Source organism: Tenrec ecaudatus, unplaced genomic scaffold (genome assembly GCF_050624435.1).
Source record: "Tenrec ecaudatus isolate mTenEca1 unplaced genomic scaffold, mTenEca1.hap1 Scaffold_1967, whole genome shotgun sequence".
Lineage (NCBI taxonomy): Eukaryota > Metazoa > Chordata > Mammalia > Afrosoricida > Tenrecidae > Tenrec > Tenrec ecaudatus.
Window position 1 is genome coordinate 104,279 of NW_027458251.1, and position 20,464 is coordinate 124,742.

The 20,464-nt window shown below is 42.2% G+C and overlaps 1 long non-coding RNA gene across 4 annotated transcripts in view; it reads right to left on the reverse strand.

Moving 5' to 3' along the window:
- LOC142436288 (uncharacterized) overlaps nt 1–20,464 on the reverse strand; it is a 66,556-nt gene that overhangs the window by 11,369 nt on the left and 34,723 nt on the right. Inside the window, exons 1-3 of one of the 4 annotated variants that reach the window (XR_012781854.1) lie at nt 10,570–10,981; nt 8,792–8,965; nt 2,680–2,825 (exon numbers count right to left, since the gene is read on the reverse strand). This is a non-coding gene — a long non-coding RNA (uncharacterized LOC142436288). Of the gene's footprint in view, nt 1–2,679; nt 2,826–8,791; nt 8,993–10,569; nt 10,982–20,464 lie in introns of those variants that run through there. The other 3 variants (XR_012781853.1, XR_012781852.1, XR_012781851.1) reach the window with 3 other exon arrangements.

Here is a 20,464-nt window from a genome sequence, read left to right on the forward strand (position 1 = left end):
TAAAACAAGGCAACCATTCAGGAAGCTGAAAGAATCCCAGCAAGACTGGATCCCAAGAAGAAGTCATCAAGGCACATAATAGTTAAATTATCCAACTTTGAGGAAAAGGAGAAAATCATGAGAGCAGCTAGGGGAAAACAAGCAATCATATATAAAGGTTCCCAAATAAGAATATGATCAGACCTATCAGCAGAAACTATGAAGAAGAGAGAGTGGAGTAACATTTTCAAAAAATTGAAGGAAAACAATGCAAACCCAAGAATACGCTACCAAGCCAAATTATCAATCAAGATAGATGGAGAAGAGTCATTACATTGCACGCTCATCTCGATAATATGATCACTGAAGACAGATTTGTGCATAAGCAAATGTGGTGAAGAAAGTTGATGGTGCTCAGCTATCAAAAGATATAGCATCTGGGATCTTAATGGCTTGAAGGTAAAAAAGCGGCCATCTAGCTCAGAAGCAACAAAGCCCACATGGAAGAAGCATACCAGCCTGTGCAATCACAAGGTATCAAGGGATCAGGTATCAGGCATCATCAGAACAAAAAATCTTACCATAGTGAATCAGCGGGGGAGTGTGGAGTGGAGACCCAAAGCCCATTTGTAGGCCACTGGACATTCCCTTACAGAAGGGTCTTGGGGAGGCGATGAAACAGTCAGGGTGTGATGTAGCAACGATGAAAAATACAACTTTGATCAAGTTTCTGGGTGCTTCCTTCCCCCCTCCAACTGTCATGGTCTGAATCCTGACTTGCAGGTCTGACTAGACCAGGGGATGTACACTGGTGCAGATGGGAACTGAAAATGCAGGGAAGCCATGGCAGATAATCCCCTCAGGACTGGTGGTGTGAGTGGTGATATTTGAAGGGCACAGTGAGGTTGGGTTGGAAAAGTGGAACCTATTTCAAGAATCTACATGTGACCTCCTCCCTGGGGGACATACAACAGAAAAATGGGACACAGAAATATATGACAAAATAACAATTTATAAATTATCAAGGGTTCATGAGGGAGGAGGGAGTGAGGAGGGAGAAGAAAAATTGAGGACCTGAAGCCAGGGGCTTGGGTGGAGAGCAAATGTTTTGAGAATGATGAGGGCAACGAATGTAAAAATGTGCTTTACACAATTGATATATGTATGGATTGTATTAGGAGTTGTATGAGTCCCTAATAAAATGACTTTAAAAAAAAAAAAGAACCAGGAGTAGGGGCCTTTAGATCCCAGATTCTTTCACAGAAATTCTTCAATCCAGCAGACAGGCAGCTGTGACACAAGAGTGGACATGAAGGGAAGAAGCAGCAACAGAGACATGGTGGCAGCAGAACCAAGAGCCTGAGACAGAGCAGTGGCATTCCCAGACCACAGAACAAGAGAGCTAAGTGCCTTTGGGCAGGAGGTTAGAGGTGAAATAGGGGTACATTTGAGTTCTTATCTGGGGAACTAGATTTGCCAACCCACATAGAGCTAAGTGTGTCTGGTACAAGGCTAAGGTGCAGAGAGAGAATTTATCCGCAGAACTAAGAGAACTTTGTAATTTTTGTACATTTAGGACAGAAGCCAGGGGGTTGTAGGGCCTGACCTCACCTGCAGGTACGGCTGTCAAGATGCTGTCCCAGAGAACTGTACCTTGAGGCACTGATGATGCTAAATTGTGTGTTAGGGTGGAAAAGTGACTTCTTTGTCAAACATAATTTGAGGAGAGCATTTATTGAACTTTAAGAGACAACAAAAGATACGCACACACATCATATGGATAAGGGAGGCCATTAGCAGTTCAAATGCAACTGAGGATTCAGAGTCGGGACCCTAGATAAATAGGACACAGAACAAAAGGCCATGTCACAGATCATGATTGGTGGCAAAGCAATACATCAGATACAGGTGGGACTGCAGCAGCAGGAATGGGACCATAATTGGGACATGCACATTATTAGATAGAAAGACTTAAAAGATTGGTCCAGGGCCTTCAAACTGAGGCAATCAAGGCCAGACTCATAACAATGGCCCCTGTGCTGTCCTCGCTTAGGTGAGCTCCATCAAGGATACATCTAGGCAGGCCCTTGGAGGGGGATGGATGGAGAGGAGTGCAGGCAATCTATTTTGTAAGGCATTTTCCGCAAGGGTAAGATGATCTACATTCTTGGCTAATTATCAAAAGGAATTCAATGGAGGCTTAATCAAACTGGGGAGGCAGCAAATGGACAGAGTTGTCACTGTCATCAGCAATGCAAACCTTAAACCCAACTCAGTGCCACAGAGTGGATTCTGGTTACAGTGACCCTTTAAAGGGAGGTGGAATGGCCCCTTGTGGATTTCGGAGACTATAACTCTTACCAAGATTGGAAACCTTGTTTTTCTCCTCAGGGGTGACTTGTAATTCTGAACTGCTGACCTTGCAGTTAGCAGTCCAATCTGTAACCACTATGCCACCCGCCTTTTGCAAATTGGAGTGCTCACAATTTAAGTTCTAATACAATTATACATGGTTACATTATCAGCAAATTCTATCATTCCGGGAGATGCGCAAATTGCTCGGACCCCGACCAATGGGGCAGCCTGGGTTCTTGTACACTGGTGTTTCCTGGGTTCAGACCCCAGAAAGCTCAGATCCCTCCTGCTTCCCCTCAAACTCCTCTGCCCAGTGCTGACCCCAGGAACCCCAGGGATGCTCACCCTGCTTGGAGTCAGGTGAATGGATTTGGTTCACGACCCAGTCAGAAGTTGAAGTCCTTCCTTGTCATGCTTCAATGTGCAAGACACTAGTACCAGATTTCTAGCTCCCTAGACTGGACTGTATTTCTCTGTGGCAAATCTTTGTTCTGAAACAGAAGAGGAGGCAATGTTGAAAAAGGCATATCACTTTCTTGGCCTGTACTTCTTGCGCTAAATAGTGACCACCCCCACCACCTGGGATCAAAATCCTGCTCAAAGCTGAGGGTTTGCATCAAACAAGGGTCCACTCTATCTTTGCAGAGCAATTTTACTAATTTCCCAAATATCATGATCAACTTTGGATCCACAAAGTGGAAGTACTTAAGGCCTCAAATTTCTCAAGCTCCATTGAAGGTAAATATCTTCTTTTCACCAGCAATCTAACTGAAGAACGGAATATTTTATGAAGAATGTTCTTTAAAAGCCCATAACGGAACCTCAGACCAAAACCCTTGACATATCTGGTGAAAGTGATCAAGCTGAATCACGCTCATATCTGCCACTCCAACTCAGGCTGAGCTTCTCATTAAGTAAAACCTACTCCAATCCCCTTGCATCCTGGGTATTCTTTACAATATCTATTGTGTGAAGAAATCCCTATGGTTGGGTAGCCCATTTATGCACAATAGTGTAGTAACTAGAGAAAGTTTTTGTACAGGTGGACAACAAGAGACAGAGCGACACCCATAGCACATCCTAGAGGTACCTTGGCCAAGATAGAGATATTCTAAACAAGAAAACAAGCCAGGGGAATCCTTATTTGCTACTCTCTTAAGCTCTTGTGTTTACAGATGTCCGATTTTAAAGCCTTTGGGAAAGACTGCAGCTTACAGTCATGGAATGGCAAGGGGTCATGGTAAGAGCCAAGGTGAGGGAAGATGCTTAAAAATGCAAGATGTATCCAGAAAAGAGATGACTGATCAAACCATTTTGTCATCTTGACCTAAATTCTGGATTCCAAGCTTTCTAGGTAATGCTGACTGATGGCAAACAACACACACTGTAGTAGTGGGCTTATTGGCTTGGGTTCAAGGATGTCCCATCCATAGTCTCAGGTGTGAGTGACGATTTGTCCCGTCAAGAGGGGTGTAAATCATTTATCACTCTAGAGGATCCAGCCAGAGCAAGTGATCTATGAGAGTCGAGTGGGTTTCAGGATGTTCAGAAAGTTTACAATCAACTGAATCACAATTCAATTCCATGAGAAACTTCAAGGCTAACTGTAAGACAGATTAAAGTTGAAGATTCTGGCAGCTAGACAGGAGAGTATTCACGCAATATGAATAGACGCTTTATTCTTTTTGTCTAAGTTCACGTTATTGGGTGAAACATAACAATAATTGTCAGAGTAACCTTATTAATATTTTCTATGAGACCAGTAATAACCTGTAAACAAGGTCAGATAATGATACTTCAAGAAAACTGTAGAGCAATATTGATAATGGATCTACATGAAAAAGTTCTTGAAAACATTGGGAATAGAGTCAGAAAACACATGAAAATAATTACACATGATAATTAAGTAGAATCTATCCTAGAGTTGATTTAATATAAGAAAATGAGCACTGTAATATATACCAATTAATGTAAAAAAGAATTAATAATCTAAATAGACACAAAACTTACTAACCAAAGTCAAAGACTTTTCATGCTAAAGAAAAATAACTCTACAAATCTAACATAAAACAAATATAGTTCAAAATGTTAATATGCTAATATACATTCCTAAAAAGAAAAAGTCATACTTGAAAAAACATCACCCCACGTCAGAAAAAGGACAACCATAAATGTCCACTTTTACCAGTGATATTAAAAATTGACTGTATGTTCTAACTAGAGCTACCAGGTTCACTTTTTTTTAAGGAAGAGGCTTCCAAAAAGACATAAAAATTCCTTTAATCATAATTTAATTATCACATCCATAAAATATTCACGATATGCCATGAATAGCTAATAAATGCTAAAACATTGTAGGCTACATTTAAACACGCTGAAATAACTCTTGGTACTTAACTCCCTAACTATTAATTGTTAATCAGAAGTGGAAGGGGAAGGTGGGGGGAGAAAGAGGGAACCTATCACAATGATCTACGTATAACTCCCTCCCCAGGGGGATAGACAACAGAAAAGTGGGTGAAGGAAGACATAGGGCAGTGTAAGAGATGAACAAATAATACTTTACAAATTATCAAGGGTTCATGAGGAGGGGGGAATAAAAATGAGAAGCTGACAGCAAGGGCTCAAGTAGAAAGAAAATGCTTTGAGAATGAGTATGCCAACAAATGTACTAATGTGCTTGACACAATGGATGGAGGTGTGGATTATGATAAGAGTTCTACAAGACCCAATAAAGTGATTTAATAAAAAAAGAAATACAGCATGATCAAAATTATAGCATTTATCTTACAGAAAAGGAAGTACAAATGTATTCAGATTAAAACCCTGAAACAGGGAATTTGTTTCCACCCATTCTGTGATGAAAGCATGAATTTAGAGTCCTGTAGTTTTCTGTAGTGTTGAAGGTCCTCATATACTGATGAATTAATAAACTAAACCAAGGCATTCGTGTGCACATATAATATTAGAGTGACTATATAGACACACATATATGTATGTGATACACACACATATATGTATGTGATACACACACATATACCAAGCTGGACAACAGATAGGATTGATGCTCACCCAAAAACTGAAGTTTGGGGACTTGAACACACTGAGCCATGGATGCTCTAGGTAGCATTGGACCCATGGGCTTCAGTTGGACTGGGCTGGGATGTTCTCTTGATGAAAAGCTCTCTCTTATGCATATGTCAGTGTCTATAGTTTTATTTTTCTAGAGAACCCAGCCTAAGGCAGATCCCCATCACATTAGTGTCATATGAGGGCGAAAAGGTGTACCTGACATGCTGCTCTTGGAGAAAAACACATCACAAGGAAAGTGTGAAAAGATAATCAACAATTCCCTGACACTGAGCCAGTCCTATGCTCCTCTAGGTCTGTGGAATTTTGGTGGAAGAAAATCTATTTATAACAAAAATATCAGAGGGGCCAGCCCCAATCCCAACTAAGAGGACAGCTGCCCCTTCCCCCAGAAGAATTTACTTCAGAGGACAACACTGAAGCTACAGCTCAGGGAAAGGGACATGTCTGATCAGAGCACACGGGAGAAAATGAAGGGGGAGGAAGAGAGAGTGGAGCACACATCCTGGCCCACCAAGCTTTGAGGACAATATGCCTGCTCTGAGCAGCCCATGCAAAAAGAAGCACTATGGCTGCACCGACTATGAGTCATGACATCACTCACTGACCTATAGCCCTATAGGGGACAACACTGGAGACAGTTTGGGAATTGCATCCGATCTGACCCCACCACACCCAGGCAAAACACTAAGGGTGTTGTGCAACAGAACAGCAAGGGAAGTAGAGCAAGGAAGTCCCAAGAGTACCAAAATTAGACTCGGGGGCCAGGGCGTGGCCCCCATCAGACTCCACAGAAAAGCACTCCTAAAGGTCAACATAGAGACCTCTAACTTTTTACAGGCTTTTCTCTTTTTTCCCTTTTTTTCTTGTTGCTGTTGTTTTGTTTTCTTTTGTCATTTTGTTTTGCTCTTTTGTGTGTATGTGTGCTTGTGTGTGTGTATGTGTGTGTGTGTGTGTGTGTGTGCATATTATAACTGCACTTCTAACTAGATAATATAGGCCAGATAAACAATCTGGAGGAGAAAGCAACAGGACCCATGGTTGGGGCAGGGAGCATGACATGGGAGAAGGGGAGGTGGGGGAAAGAAAGTGGTGTTAACCAACCCAGGGAAAAGGGAACAATCAATAAGTGATCCAAAATAGTGGGAAACAGAAAGATTTTTCCAAGTCATCTCCCCCAAATATATGTTAGACTTAGGACACTGCTCACAATTAATGGTAAATAATTGTCAAGTTACCTCCCTGAAGGCAATCAGCTGTCAGAGGACTGTCTAGTCCCACCACATATAGGGCCCATCCCTGCTGTTAAGGACAATGGGATACTTCCCCCTAAAGGCTTCAATTTAGACCCTGCAAGGTGGGTTTACAGTACACCTTACTGATAATGATTTCTACAGTGAACCAGAGAACAGGTCAAACCTGCTCAGTGACATCCAAAGTTAGGCTGCCATGCTGAATCTCGGGTCCGCCCATCTTGTCACATGCACACCCTTACTCCCTCCTCTTCCAACAGCATATGAACCCCTACAGCATCCCACTCCCATTACTATATTACCTATAGCACAACACTTTCCTGTGATGGATTTCTTCACCTGTAATTAGGGGGCCTGCACATCCCCAGATGATATAAAAGCCTTGGTTAGCAATAAATATTTCTCTCCCCATGTGGACCCCCAAGTGAGGCTGAGGTGAACATGCAACTATGAAATGTGTCTGACTCCATTATTTCAATCTCTCTTCTATCTCTCATGCTCCCTATGACTTTACTATAATCTTTATTTATTATCACTGTACAATTGCACCAACCGACCCGCTGTGATGTGTTAGGGTCTGGCCTTTCCCCTGACACAAAATAAGTGGCAAGGAGGGTGTAAGATGCCTGGTAGGGATTGATCAAGGCAATGTAACTGAGAAGAATTACTGAAACCCTGAAATTACTGAACTACAGACAGAGCATGATAGTGGGACAAGAGGAAAGTAAAAGGAAATAGAGGAAAGAACTAGGAGACAAAGAGCATTTACAGAAGTCTAAATACAAGCATGTGCATATGTAAATATATTTATATTAGGGTGGGGAAATAGATCTAGGTGCATATATTAATAGGTTTAGTATTACGGTATCAGATGGACATTGGGCCTCCATGCAAGTGCTCCCTCAATGCAAGAACACTTTGTTCTATTACCTGGCATTCCACGATGCTCACCTTCCTAAGATGATAGCTGAAGACAACTGTGTGCAAAGAAAATGTGAAGAAAACTGATGGAGCCCAGCTACCAAAAGATATAGCATATGGGATCTTAAAGGGTTGAAGGTAAACAAGTGGCCATCTAGCTTAGAAGCAAGAAAGCCCACATGGAAAAAGCACACAACCTATGGATTGATTACAAGGTGTCGATGGGATCAGTATCGGGCATATTGTGAATGAAGGGGAGTGAAGATTGGGGATCCAAAGCCCGTCTGTCAGCAACTGGACAGCCCCTTACAGAAGGATCATAGGGAAGAGACGAGCCAGTCAGGGTACAGTGTAGAAACAATGAAAATACAACTTTCCTCTACTTCCTAAATGCTCCTCCTCCCCTCCACTATCATGAACCTAATTCTCTTACAAATCCAGCTAGACCAGAGGATGCACACTGGTACAGATAGGAACCTGAAACATAGGGAATCTGGGACAGAAGATGCCTTCAGGACCAGTGGTGAGAGTGGTGCTATCATGAGGGTGAAAGGAAGGTGGGGCAGAAAGGGGGGACCCATTACAAGGATCTACATAAAACCCCCTCCCTGGGGGATGGACAACAGAAAAGTGGGTGAAGGGAGACATCGGACAGTGTAAGGATGAAAAAATAATAATTTATAAATTATCAAGGGTTCATGATGGAGAGGCAGTGAGCAGGGAGGGGGGAAATTGAGGAGCTGATACCAAGGGCTCAAGTAGAAAGCAAATGTTTTGAGGATGATGAGGTAACACATGTACAACTGTGCTTGACACACAATGGATAAATAGATAATAAATAGATAAAGCTATCATGTTAACCTTGAAAAAACACAGAGCTCTTACAAGGCACAATGCACACATAGCCTCTCTGCACCAAAGGTCAACACTCACATTTATAACACGTAAGGAAACTTAGTAGACTCATAGTCACACTTGATATAAGAAATCAGTATAACACTAAGAGCCTTATATTCATGGGGAAACATGACATCATGCTCCTGAGAGGAAAGTACTACACTTGTTTATATAACAAAGTATTCCCATTACTCAGCTCACATACTGCAATAGCATCACTGAGTATGAAACATACACAAATATACATATACACACGCACGCACACATCTTTCCGTTTTTAATGAAAATATTCATACCTACTGAGGCCAGGTTTCTAAAAGTTTCCATCATCCCGTGTCTCTATAGTTTCCTCTCAGAAAGGTCCAGCAATGCCCATTCTTCCTCGGAGAAATTCAGAGCCACCTCCTCAACAGCCACAGTGTCCTAAAACATCCCGTATATTCTGGCTTGGCAAGGTACCATGCATTCCACTATGTGAAAGGATGAAGAAGACAGTCCTGGGGAAACAGAGACTTCACATGGGCATTAGACACAGGGGTCTTGCTCTAAGGATTTCCATCAGGGTTTAGCTAACCCACTTCACCCACTAGATCAGCTGTTCTGAACCTGTGGGTTGCAACTCCTTTGGGGGTTGAACAACCCTCTCAAAGGGTTCTCCCGTTCATAACAGTAGCAAAATTACAGTAATGAAAATAATTTTTTGGTTGGGGGGTGAGCACACATGAGGAACTGTATTAAAGGGTTGCAGCATTAGGAAGGTTGAGAACCACTGCACTAGACACACTCCCTCACTAATTACATGTTATCCCAAGGACTGCATGCTTCTAGCATAATGAGTTTATCTCTGTACAGTTTGTCTGTGACCAACTGCAGCCTTATTTCTATCTAGCTGTTTCAGAATAGAGAACAGTCAGAACACATAAATCAGATGAATGATCAAAAATAAAAGCCTCGATTCCAAATTCATATCCTCTCTTCCATTGGAGGGAGGATTGAAATTAGAATATTTATCAGAACAGGAAGCACAGGGTGAAAGGAAGATGACAACTAGGAAACACTGCAGAATTTGTGCTTCTCCCTGTCGCCCCTCCTTAGCCATTGGAGAGCTGCTGGTATGAACTAACAAAGTAGGGACCCAAAGCCCTGGAGTCATGGTATCCTCTTGGAGAATTCTACGTGATCAAGAGCTGACGTGTTACCTGGTGATAGAGATGATTATTTGGGGAATTATGAAATTTTCTATAGAGTGTCTATGTTACTCGCCTACTTTCCAGTCACTCTGCAGTTGCACGCTTGTGTATTTTGTATTTTCAATGAGATAGGACAAGCTATTGAAAAGGGAAACCGGGCAAGAGTGAAAGGTAACAATAGAATATAGATACCCTCTGTACACTGGTACAGATAGGAACATGTAAACAAGGAATCCAAGGTGGATGATCCATTCAGGTCCAGTGGTGAGAGTGGCGATACCAGGAGGATGGAGGGAGGGTGGGGTGGAAAGAGCGAACTGATTACAAGGATCTACATATAACCTCCTCCCTGGGGGATTGACAACAGAAAAGTGGGTGAAGGGACATTTTGGACAGTATAAGATATGACAAAATAATAATTTATAAGTTATCAAGGGTTCATAAGGGAGGGGGTAGTGGGGAGGGAGGGGCAAAAATGAGGAGCTGATGCCAGGGGCTTAAGTGAAGTGCAAATGCTTTGAGATTGATAATGGAAATGAATGTGCAAATGTGCTTTACACAATTGATGTATGGATTGTGATGAGTTGTAATATAATGATTAAAAAAAAGAATATATGCAGATATCTTGAAAATTTTCCCACTGAGACAAAGCTACTGTCATGTAATTATTATGGACTGCTCCCCTCAAAAAATACTGGATACGCACATCAATACACACTAAGCTCATAGGATATACTGACAAAAGAGCACAATATATTCAGTTTCATAATAGCATGTCCTTTTTGCTGATTGGGAAAATGTACTTAGGTTCCAATTTTCTTATAAGTTGACTGAACTTCAGTGCATTTCAATGTTAAACTGTTAGGATACTAGGACTTACATACCAGGCTTTGAGATGTTTTTCACATTTTAGATTTTTAAAGATTTTTTCACATTTGCAGATCATGGAAGGACGACTAGCTGAACATGATGACCACTAGCATTCTCTCAGCTGTGGGACTGGCCTCCATGACTTGTCATACTTTTGTTCCCGCATCTTTTCAGGAGAGACCAGTCCCTGGAGAAGGACATGGTGCTTGGTGAGGGAGAGAGAGGCAAAGAAGAGAAAGGCCTTCGCCAACATGGATCGACACAGGGGCTGTCGCAATGGCTCCAACGTGGGAACATGTGAGGATGGTGCAGGACAGGGCAGTGTGTCGCGCTGTTACATAGAGGGCTTTAGGGGCTGGAATGGACACGAAGCCACCTAACAACAACATAGAAAAGGTTGCACTTTATGCTAAGATTTCACAGCATGGCCAACTAGCTATGGCATAAAGTCGCATGAGCTGTCACGGTCACTCCACAATTCTGCTACAACAGTGTAACCTAGTGTCGATCCAATAAGCCTTTCAAAATCTCATCCACAGCAGTGCATCGGGTGCCGGGTTTTAAAGCCTTCCCATTCCTTCATGATGAACCAAAACCAAATGGACTGCGGTCAAGTACATTTTAACTCATTTTGACCATAAAACAGGGAGTGGAACTGCTCGCTAGTGTTTCCAAGTCTGTAAATCTTCACGGGCCCACGCAGCCTCCTTGGCCTCCCTTGATGGGCCTGGAATGCTGGAGCCACAAAGGGTCTGGCCAGCGGCATCGATTAAACCAGTGAACCACTAGGGCCTCTTTCACACAACATGTTCATGATAAAACACTGCATTTATTCAGCAACCACGATTCTGAGGCAATTTCCAAAAAGATTTGGCCACATTGGCTCATTTAGTCCTCTTGTCACTCACTTTTAAGCAGATGTTGCTCCCAATGGGATAGAGCTGAAGTCACCAACATTACTCACAATTTCAGTATTGCTCAAATGAAAACTTGTTGAACCAGGTCAGCATGCAGGTCCATGTGTGTACAACTAAATGCCTGGCAATTACATTTCTGTTCATATGCCCAGAGCTTTTTATTCTGTCAGTCATCAGTTACAGAGATGATCTGGATCTTCTGTGTAGTACAAAGAGGAGACGAAGAAAACAATCTATTCAATTCAGATAACTGGAACGCATTGTCCTGGAAAAGCCAGGACCCTCAGACAATACTGCTTACCTCAGGGCCGTACAACTGGCTCTTGCATATAAGAAATTATTAGATTGATTGAGCAAATAAAAAACCATTGAGCAAATCAGAACAAAACCAGACCAATGTGTTCTGAGAGGGCACACCATTCCAAAACCAACAGTTCAACCCTGCACACATGAGGTGGCTATGAGTTGAAAACACTCCACAGTAAATAACAAGAACAAAAGCACAAGGCCAAATGATAATAACTCTTATGAGAAATGCAACAGAGGTGGAGTCTAAGCATTAACACATACATATTTACATTTCGTGAGCTAGTGTAGGGAGAAATAAAATGATCACTTTAGGAAACACTAGCCAGAGAACCCTGGCATGATAAGGAAATTCTAACAACATGGGAAGGTTCTGTGATGAATTTGCAAATGCTCAGTTCGATTTCCGTTTCTCAAACATACAGGCTAAGGAGTCAAAGAGCACCCAGGTCTTCAGGGGCCGGAGAGGGAAGCTCCATGGTCAGCCACTAAATGAAAAGCTCGTTAGCAATAAGCATTCATGGAACTTCCCACACTGGAAAATAAGTGGAGCATGAAGAAGCACCAGCAAGAAAGTAAAACAAAAGAGGCAATAGTTAAAAGAAATGCAAATGAGGACGTTCAGGTTTATGACCAATATGTGAAGAGCTCAAAGTCACCATTCCAGTCTCAGAGATAAAAGCTGACCATGTTGAAGTCAGAGTACGGAGGTCACAGGGCATGTTTTTCTTTCTGGTGTACATTTTTTTAAAAAATTACTGTCATTGAGTCAATTCTGACTCAAAGCATCCCCACAGAGCAGAGTAGAACAGGGCCTGTGCGTTTCTGAAACTGCAACTCTTTAAGGGAGTAGAAAGCCTCATCTTCTACTGTGGACCAGTGAGCGGTTTTGAATGGCTGAACATGTGGGTACCAACCCAACGCATAGCACACTACATCACCATGGGTGCACAGTGTTGTAATAAATTGGAGAAAACTAGATGGTAACTAACAACAAGAAAAGCATCCTTTTAAATGCCTCTAATTAATTACTCTAGTTAGGACCCAGAGCAAACATCTGTCCTCAATACAGAGGGGCGGTGAAAACAGGTACTCTCTCAGCTGATTTCATTGTGAAATCATTCTGTGTACCTGCCTATGGGGCCCTTTTGTTTACAAGTGGTTTTCCTTATCTGCCCTTAGTAGTCTAATCAATTGCATTCATTGAAAACAGTGATTTGAAGGATGTGATGGGATTAACTAATGGGTAGTCCAAAAGAGTTTGTTCCTAGAGGAGAAAATACCAGACCACAGGGTATTAGGAAGAAATGTACTTGCTATGTTTTAAGGATAGTCAAAGCCCAGGTTGAACAAATACATTTTTATAAGGATAAAGGAAGTCAGAAAGGTGTGTCGTTGGGATTTCAATGAAGAAATGCAAAAAGATTGAAATCAATAAAAAAGTAGCATGTTCCAAAATTTCATACCATTGTGTGCTCACTTTCCCTATAAGATCACTAAAGACAAATGGGGGATGAACAACAGAAAAGTGGGTGAAGGGAGACATCGGACACAGTGGATGGATGTATGGATAGTGATAAGAGTTGTCTGAGCCCAACGTAAATGATTAAAAAAAATAGCATGTTCCAAAAAACTCTCCTCCACTAATATATCAGTTCCCAAAACTGTCAACAAAAAATATTCTATTTTTTGCACTTCACAAGAGTCCACAAAAAATGTGAATCAAATTGCATTTAGCCTCAAATAGCTAATAAGGGGTCAAGAACAAGGGTTGGCATTGTCTGCACATAACTCCCTGCCACCACATCTGGTCCAACTCACAGCAGAGCTATCACAGAGCAGAACTCCCTGTAGGACTCCCACGCCTGCACATCTTTAGTGGAGCAGGCAGACTCATCTTCTCTGCACATTTCTGGTGAGTGTGCACAGCTGCCCTTGCAGTCAGCAGCCCAATATTTAACCCACTGGACAAAAGGACTCCTTTGTTCACGTGTCCCACATACAATAAAGTATCATTACAGGAACTCATGAAAGACCTACAGAAAAAGAAAAGCAGCTCCAGAAAGGCCCACCAATTTGTAAGGGAAGCTAATTCCTGACACATCAGGCTACACAGGGCTCTGCCTGCAAGCACTCACACTTCAAGATGCAGGTCCCTAAATGGAGTCCCTGAGTAGTGTGAGCAACAGAGTGCTCAGCTACCAAACAAATGATTAGAGACTGAAGGCAACCTTAGAAGAAATCAACAACTTCTGAAGTTAGCCAATGAAAATCTTACGGAGCATAGTTTTACTCTGAAACCACATACGGTCACCATATGGAACCCAATGGTAGGCAAAATGATTGATATTTAACAAGTATTACTTAATTGAGATACAAGGAGCTCATTGGTAGCCAATCCTTCATGCCATGAATGCACAAGGGGTTTTTGAAAAAGGCCATGGGAAAATGGAATAAAAATAATGGAATTTTTCCATTTGGAAGCTACTGCATATCTTTTCCTAATAGATTATGCTAAACAGTGCAAAATTATGCTAAATAGAATAATGTCATAAATCTTTTTTAATTCCTCAAATATTGTACATCTTAAAAGTATTTAGGATCCCTGTTCATCTTCCATGATAATTCAGAAAGAATACTAAGCTATTTACATATAGCATCTCTCCTAAGATCTATTAAAGCTGATATTAATTTTATTCTCTATCTATGGTAAAGAGACCAGTTAGGTTACCGTATATATGTACGATACACATAAAAACTTGAGAGCTGAAAATTTACAGAATGACTTTATTTTTCTGGGTCCTGCAAATTTTACAAATTCAACTGTGTGGTTTTTCATGTTATAGTTAGAAACTCAATCTCCTTGTAGTTTTGAATTTTCCTTCTTTGATAGATTGCCAGGTTTCATAGGTTCTGGCATGTGTGTACATACACACATGTGTGTCTTGCTTAGTTTTTTATGTCCCTGAGCATGATAATGGTTACCATGGATAGGTGTTCATGGAAAGGCTGGAAGTTTGTGTCTACTCAGTCTCCAGGGAAGAAAGCCTGGGTGATGCACTTGAGAAACCAGTCACTGAAACCCCTCGGCAACATCCCTGCACTCTGACTCACATGGAGTCCCCAGGAGTTGGTGTGGGTTTGATGGCAGATGCTTGATTTGGTTCATTCCTTTGGGGGAAAAATGAATTCTGGTATCATTTGCTACTCTGCAGGCTGGCAGTTCAACCTCACCAGCACATCTGCAAAAGGAAAATGAGGCTGGTTGCTTCTGTATAGATTTTGTTATCAGATACCTATGGAGGAACACTATGAGTCAGAATTGACTGTGTGGCAGTGAGTTTGTTTTGGGGGGTGGGACAAAGTTTCTAGGTGGCACAAACAGCTTGCACTAGACTGTTCCCCTGAGGCTTGATGGGGGTAAACAGCCGGCATTACTGTGGAAGAACAGGAGATCTGCTTCCACAAACATGATGCTCCAGAAAAACTATGGAACAGTTCTGCTCTATAACACATGACATAGCCATGAGATGGAACTAACTCCATGACACCTAACCAAAGGGGAAATTGAACATGATCACATATTCTTGTCTATGTATACACATGGATATTACATTGAAATTATGACTAAATCAAAAACAAATATAATTCCCATTAAGAATCACCATGTCTGCAATGAATAACATGTCAGTGTGGCCCATCTAAATTAGTCCGTGAAGAAGCCCCACTGCTCCAGTGGTTAAAGGACTGGCAGCTCCATGAAGTGGCCATCTGGTAACGCATGATTATAGCCTAGAAACCCCAACGAGGAGTGGAAGGTGCTGTGACATCACTCACAGAATCCACTGTAGCACAGTGGACAAAACAAGCCTCTTATCAAGAACGCGTGGATAAAAGGCTAGAACATTCAAGCATTACCATGCAGTGGGGCACAGAGAAAATAACATGCTATCTTACTATATATAACAGTTATATATCTGGAGGTTGCCTTCTATTAGAAATAATCATGACACAAATTTTAAAAGGAAGAGCTATTAGTAGGACTCTGTTCTTGAACAGAAAATGCAAACAAATTGAAGAGCTAACATATGAAAAAAAAGTAAATCAAAAGATTAATCAGGGCCACAGGGAAAAGGATCAAATGCAAAGCTTCACTGGAGCTGGCCGCCAGGAAACAGCTGGCGCTCAATCCATCTGGCCCCAAGCGCACTACTTGAACTCTGGTTTATACAGCAAGAAACCAGGAACGGTCGGGAATACTTTTCTCCTCCGATCACAACTGTACACGCTGACTAAGGGGGGTGGAGCAGCTAGGGAACTTCCTGCTGATATCCAACATGGGCATGGGCAGCAGCCCACTAACATTTTGAATCTGGTGGGTCCGGGGACCAATGCAGAAATAGCAAGCTGAAGCAATGGAAATATAGAGGCGAGTGTCAGCAGGTTAGCAAATGAGACTTAGGGTCGTTCAGTCACAGTATGCAGCCATTAGGATGTGGATGTATGTCCACTATTAATGATTTCAAAATAAATCATGTGGGGAGAGGGGGTTGGGGAGGATGGGGACCAACTCAAGCATAAGCTGGAAAATATAGAAGCTAAATTCATCTGGTTAATTAATAAACATCAGGATATTTCAAACGCTTTCTGTATCCAGTAGGATAAATGATGGATTTCAATCTATGTCACTGTGAAAATAAAATAACTGAAATTACCAAAAAGTGCTGACCTTGACCACATGTGCCACTAACTTACATCAATTCTGACTCACAGTGACCCCCGAGGACAGAGTAGAACTGCCCTGTGGATTTTCAAAACTGAAACACTACAGGGGAAGACCTATTATTTCTCCACATTAATATATAAAATGACTTGAAAATAAGTAAGTAAAATAATTGCTGGGTCCTGCAAATCAAAAGGATGTAAAAGGAAACCAAAACTCCCTATTAAAAATATGAGTGGATATTAAATCTGGGCCAGCAAGCTCTAAGAGCCAAGAAGGATCATAAGAGGGTGGCGGCAGGGGGGAAAGTGGCAGTTTAAAGAGAGATGAGCCATCAATGCAACCAATCTCTGAGATGAGGCTTATAGGGGAAACATCCCCCCCTGGGGCTCTTCACACTCCAAGTGGAAAAGTCCAGCATCCGCAGACACAAATCTCAGGAGCTGTATTAGAGATTAAAGTCTTAGCACTCCAGTGAGTAAAGCGCTATAGGATAGATGGCTGTAGATTAAGCCTCCATTGAATTCTTTCTGATCATCAAGCAAGGAAATAGATTAAATTGGCCCAGGGACAGAGGAACTGGGAAGGTGAACACCATTCACTGATCTCCAGGTAATGCAGAGGGTCCTATAGTCAGGAGCCCAAAATGCCTTAGCAGTTGAGCCCTGACTGCCTGGGTCAGAAGGACTTGGAACAATCTTGTAAAATGCTCTATCTGGCAATGAAGGTGGCTCAGTTACAGTCCTGTCCCTGCTTCTGTAGTCCCATTTATAACATGCTGTACTGATGCTCCACCAATCAGAAACGTGTGACCGTTTCCTCTGTTGCAATCTTATTTCATTCGATTCCCGACTTGACTGTTTCCCTGAACTGCACTATGATCTCCATCCGGTGATGGGTCCGCGTCTTTGTATTCTCTTTGTCTCTTTTAATAATTAATAAATGTTCTCCGTAAATTATATTTGAGATTGGAGTTCCTTTTGTAGTCCAAATCAGAGCACAAGCTAGTTTTTGATGGGCAGAAATGGTTAAGAACATGCAGTAGAGTAAAAAGGAGACCGCGTTTTAAATATAGTTTAAAGAGAACATCTATTAAATCTTATGAGACAAAGACAGCACAAGGGCACAAACACATCATCTGAATGAAGGAAGCCACCAACAGGAGGTGGAAATGGCTTCCAAGGTTCACAACTGAGATGTGAGCCAAAGAGGGTGTGGGGGAGGGGCGGGGCAAAGGAAACTCACAAAAGCATGCATCTCAATGGCAGACATTCCATCCTTAGATAGCAGGCTTACAAAATGGGTCCAGGGCCTCCTGACCAATGCAGTCAGGGAAAGGCTAAAAGCAAGTGGCTCCTGACTAGGAGTCCCCTGGACTGTCTCCAGTTTGGTGACCTCCATCAAGGACACACACTCAGGCAAACCTCCAAGAGAAACTGCTTCTCCATGGGCTGCCTGCAGAGGTGAAGCAAAGCCACCCTGCAAAGCCTGAGGGTCAGATTACCTACTACCTTGGTTCCTGGGCAGAAACCACTCAATAGAGGCTCACTCCATGTGGGGCTCTGCAATCTATGCAAGGACCAGATCTGTGCGGGGATTTGGGGCTGTCACTGCTCTGGTACCCCTTTGCAAAGCAGGGTGCTGAGAAGTTAAGCTCTAATACAGACCTCGGTCATCAGTGGGGTGGCCTGATGACTGCAAGGCTGCCTCTCCTTTCAGTAAAGGCCACTCTGGGGTCCCCATGCTCTCATGCCCGCGACCTGACACGAAGGGACAGGCCCCAGGCAACCCCCCCCCCCCCCCGCCAAAAAAAAAAACAAAAAAAAACACGCAATCGCGCCTTTCTGGACGGAGGAGCTCTGAGCAGAAAAAGCGGCCAGAGTATTCCCGCGCCCGAAGGCAAAGGCCTGCAACCAATTCAATAAGGATTTAACTGGAAATGTCCCAGGGGGTCGCGGCGACCTGGAACACTGTTGTATGGGCTGCGGGAAGTGTAACGTCCACGGGAACCCGGACACAGCTGGGACTCCAGGCCTGCAGGGGATTCCGCGCCAGGGATCAGCACAGAAACACAGAAACTCACCCACAGAAGCTCTTGGGCCGCACTCTTGGATCCTTCTCACTCAGAGGAAATGGGTTCAGCAGGAAACTATCACCTGGGGAGGGGGTGGGGTGGTCTCTGTGGGAAGGGGCGGGGCCTGGAGGTAATGAGGGTGTCGTGGAGGGAGGTTCCTGGAGGTGAGGCTCAGGGCCTGGCAAGGCAAAGGATTCATTCTTAGTAGTTTCTTCTTAGTCTGGAAGCCCTGCTGAAATCTGAGCACTTTGGGTGGCCCAGCTTGCATTTGAAAAGCGTTTGCATTTGAATCCCAACACCACACAAGTCCAGGCACAAAGACAAACTGAAAGAAAAGTGATGGGTGGAAGGCATGCTTCCCAAGTGGGAATTTCCCCAAGAGACACTCCAGCAGCTAGGGCCACAGAGACACACACTTGACAGCATCTGCTGCCATCTGCTCCACCTGACCACATCTCTCCTGCTTTTCACCTGGACGCCTCTGAAACTCAGACACTGATTTCAGGCTCTGCTCCCTGTGCTTCAGGCTCTGCTCCCTGTGTATGATCAGGTGAGCATCAAGATGGGGAATCCCTGAAAATGCCAGTTATCCTGTTGTCTTCTTCTCCTCCCTTGCTCTCTCTCTCTCCCAGCACTGCTTAAGATTTATTTCCCCCCAATCTGTGGGTTCTTATGTTCACATAGGTTTTTATGAAACCTTTCTATGTGAACAAGTGTCTATTTTGACCAAGTTACAGTCAACTAATTGTCCTACACAGAATGTTTCCTTTAATATATTTCATGTGTTGAGGTCTCTCCTTTCTATTTCTATGTTATTGAGGGTTTTTATCAGGAATAGGTAGTAGATATTGTCAAATGCCTTTTACGCATCTATTAATATGATATGGTTCTTATTATTTGTCCTATTTATGTGGTTGGTTACATTAATTTTTTCTAATATCGAAACATTCTTGTATCCCTGGTAATAATCCCACTTAATCAAGTTGAAATATGAACTCAAAGTCAGGGATAGGCGCTCTCTAACTCAATCCATCCCATTTCCACAAATGTAAAGATAAACTGGTCTGATGTATGATCTACTCACTCACCTAAACCAATAGTTATGTAATCATCAAATATGTTCCTTTATTGTTAAAATATTAGTATCATATATTCTGTTGTAGAGTGTATTTTATAAATAATTTTACCCCATATTCTCTGTAGTCATAAAATTTTCTTTTAAAGTTTCTCATGCATTAATAAAAAGGTTTCTTGTACAAATCTATATTTATTCAATTTTGTCCTTTACTATTGATTCATATTGCAGGTATACATATTAAAACCATGATTATATTTTTTTTCAACAAGATTCTGGAATGATTATTACTTTACTGCTTATTTTAAAAAGAAACACTCTAACATTTCAGTACTTATTGTACATACAGTCCCTGTACAAGAGAGGTTGTTAGGTGTCACTAAGTTAGTTCCAAATCATAGTGACCATATCACCACAGGGAGAAACACTGGCTTGCCCTAAACCGTCCTCATAATTGTTCTTATATTTGAGCCCATTGTCTCAGCCTCTTTCAATCTAAAAAGTTTTCCTCTTGTTTACCAAGCTCCATGGTTGAAGTGATATATCTCTTGTTTTTGCCTCCGGTTTGCAAATACACAAAACTCTAAAGGTTTTACATATATGGAATAAGAAAATACATTTAAAAGAAGAACAATAAAGTCAGAGCTGTTGTGTGAATTCTGACTCATAGAACCACAGAGAGCAGAGAAACAGCTCCTTAGGCTTTTGTGTTTTACATTTTATAGAACATGTTTCATCTTTACCACAGCAAGTAGTGTCCTTATAGACAATAGTCCAAAACTAGACAGGTGATGCAGTGGTTGATTTTCTCAGT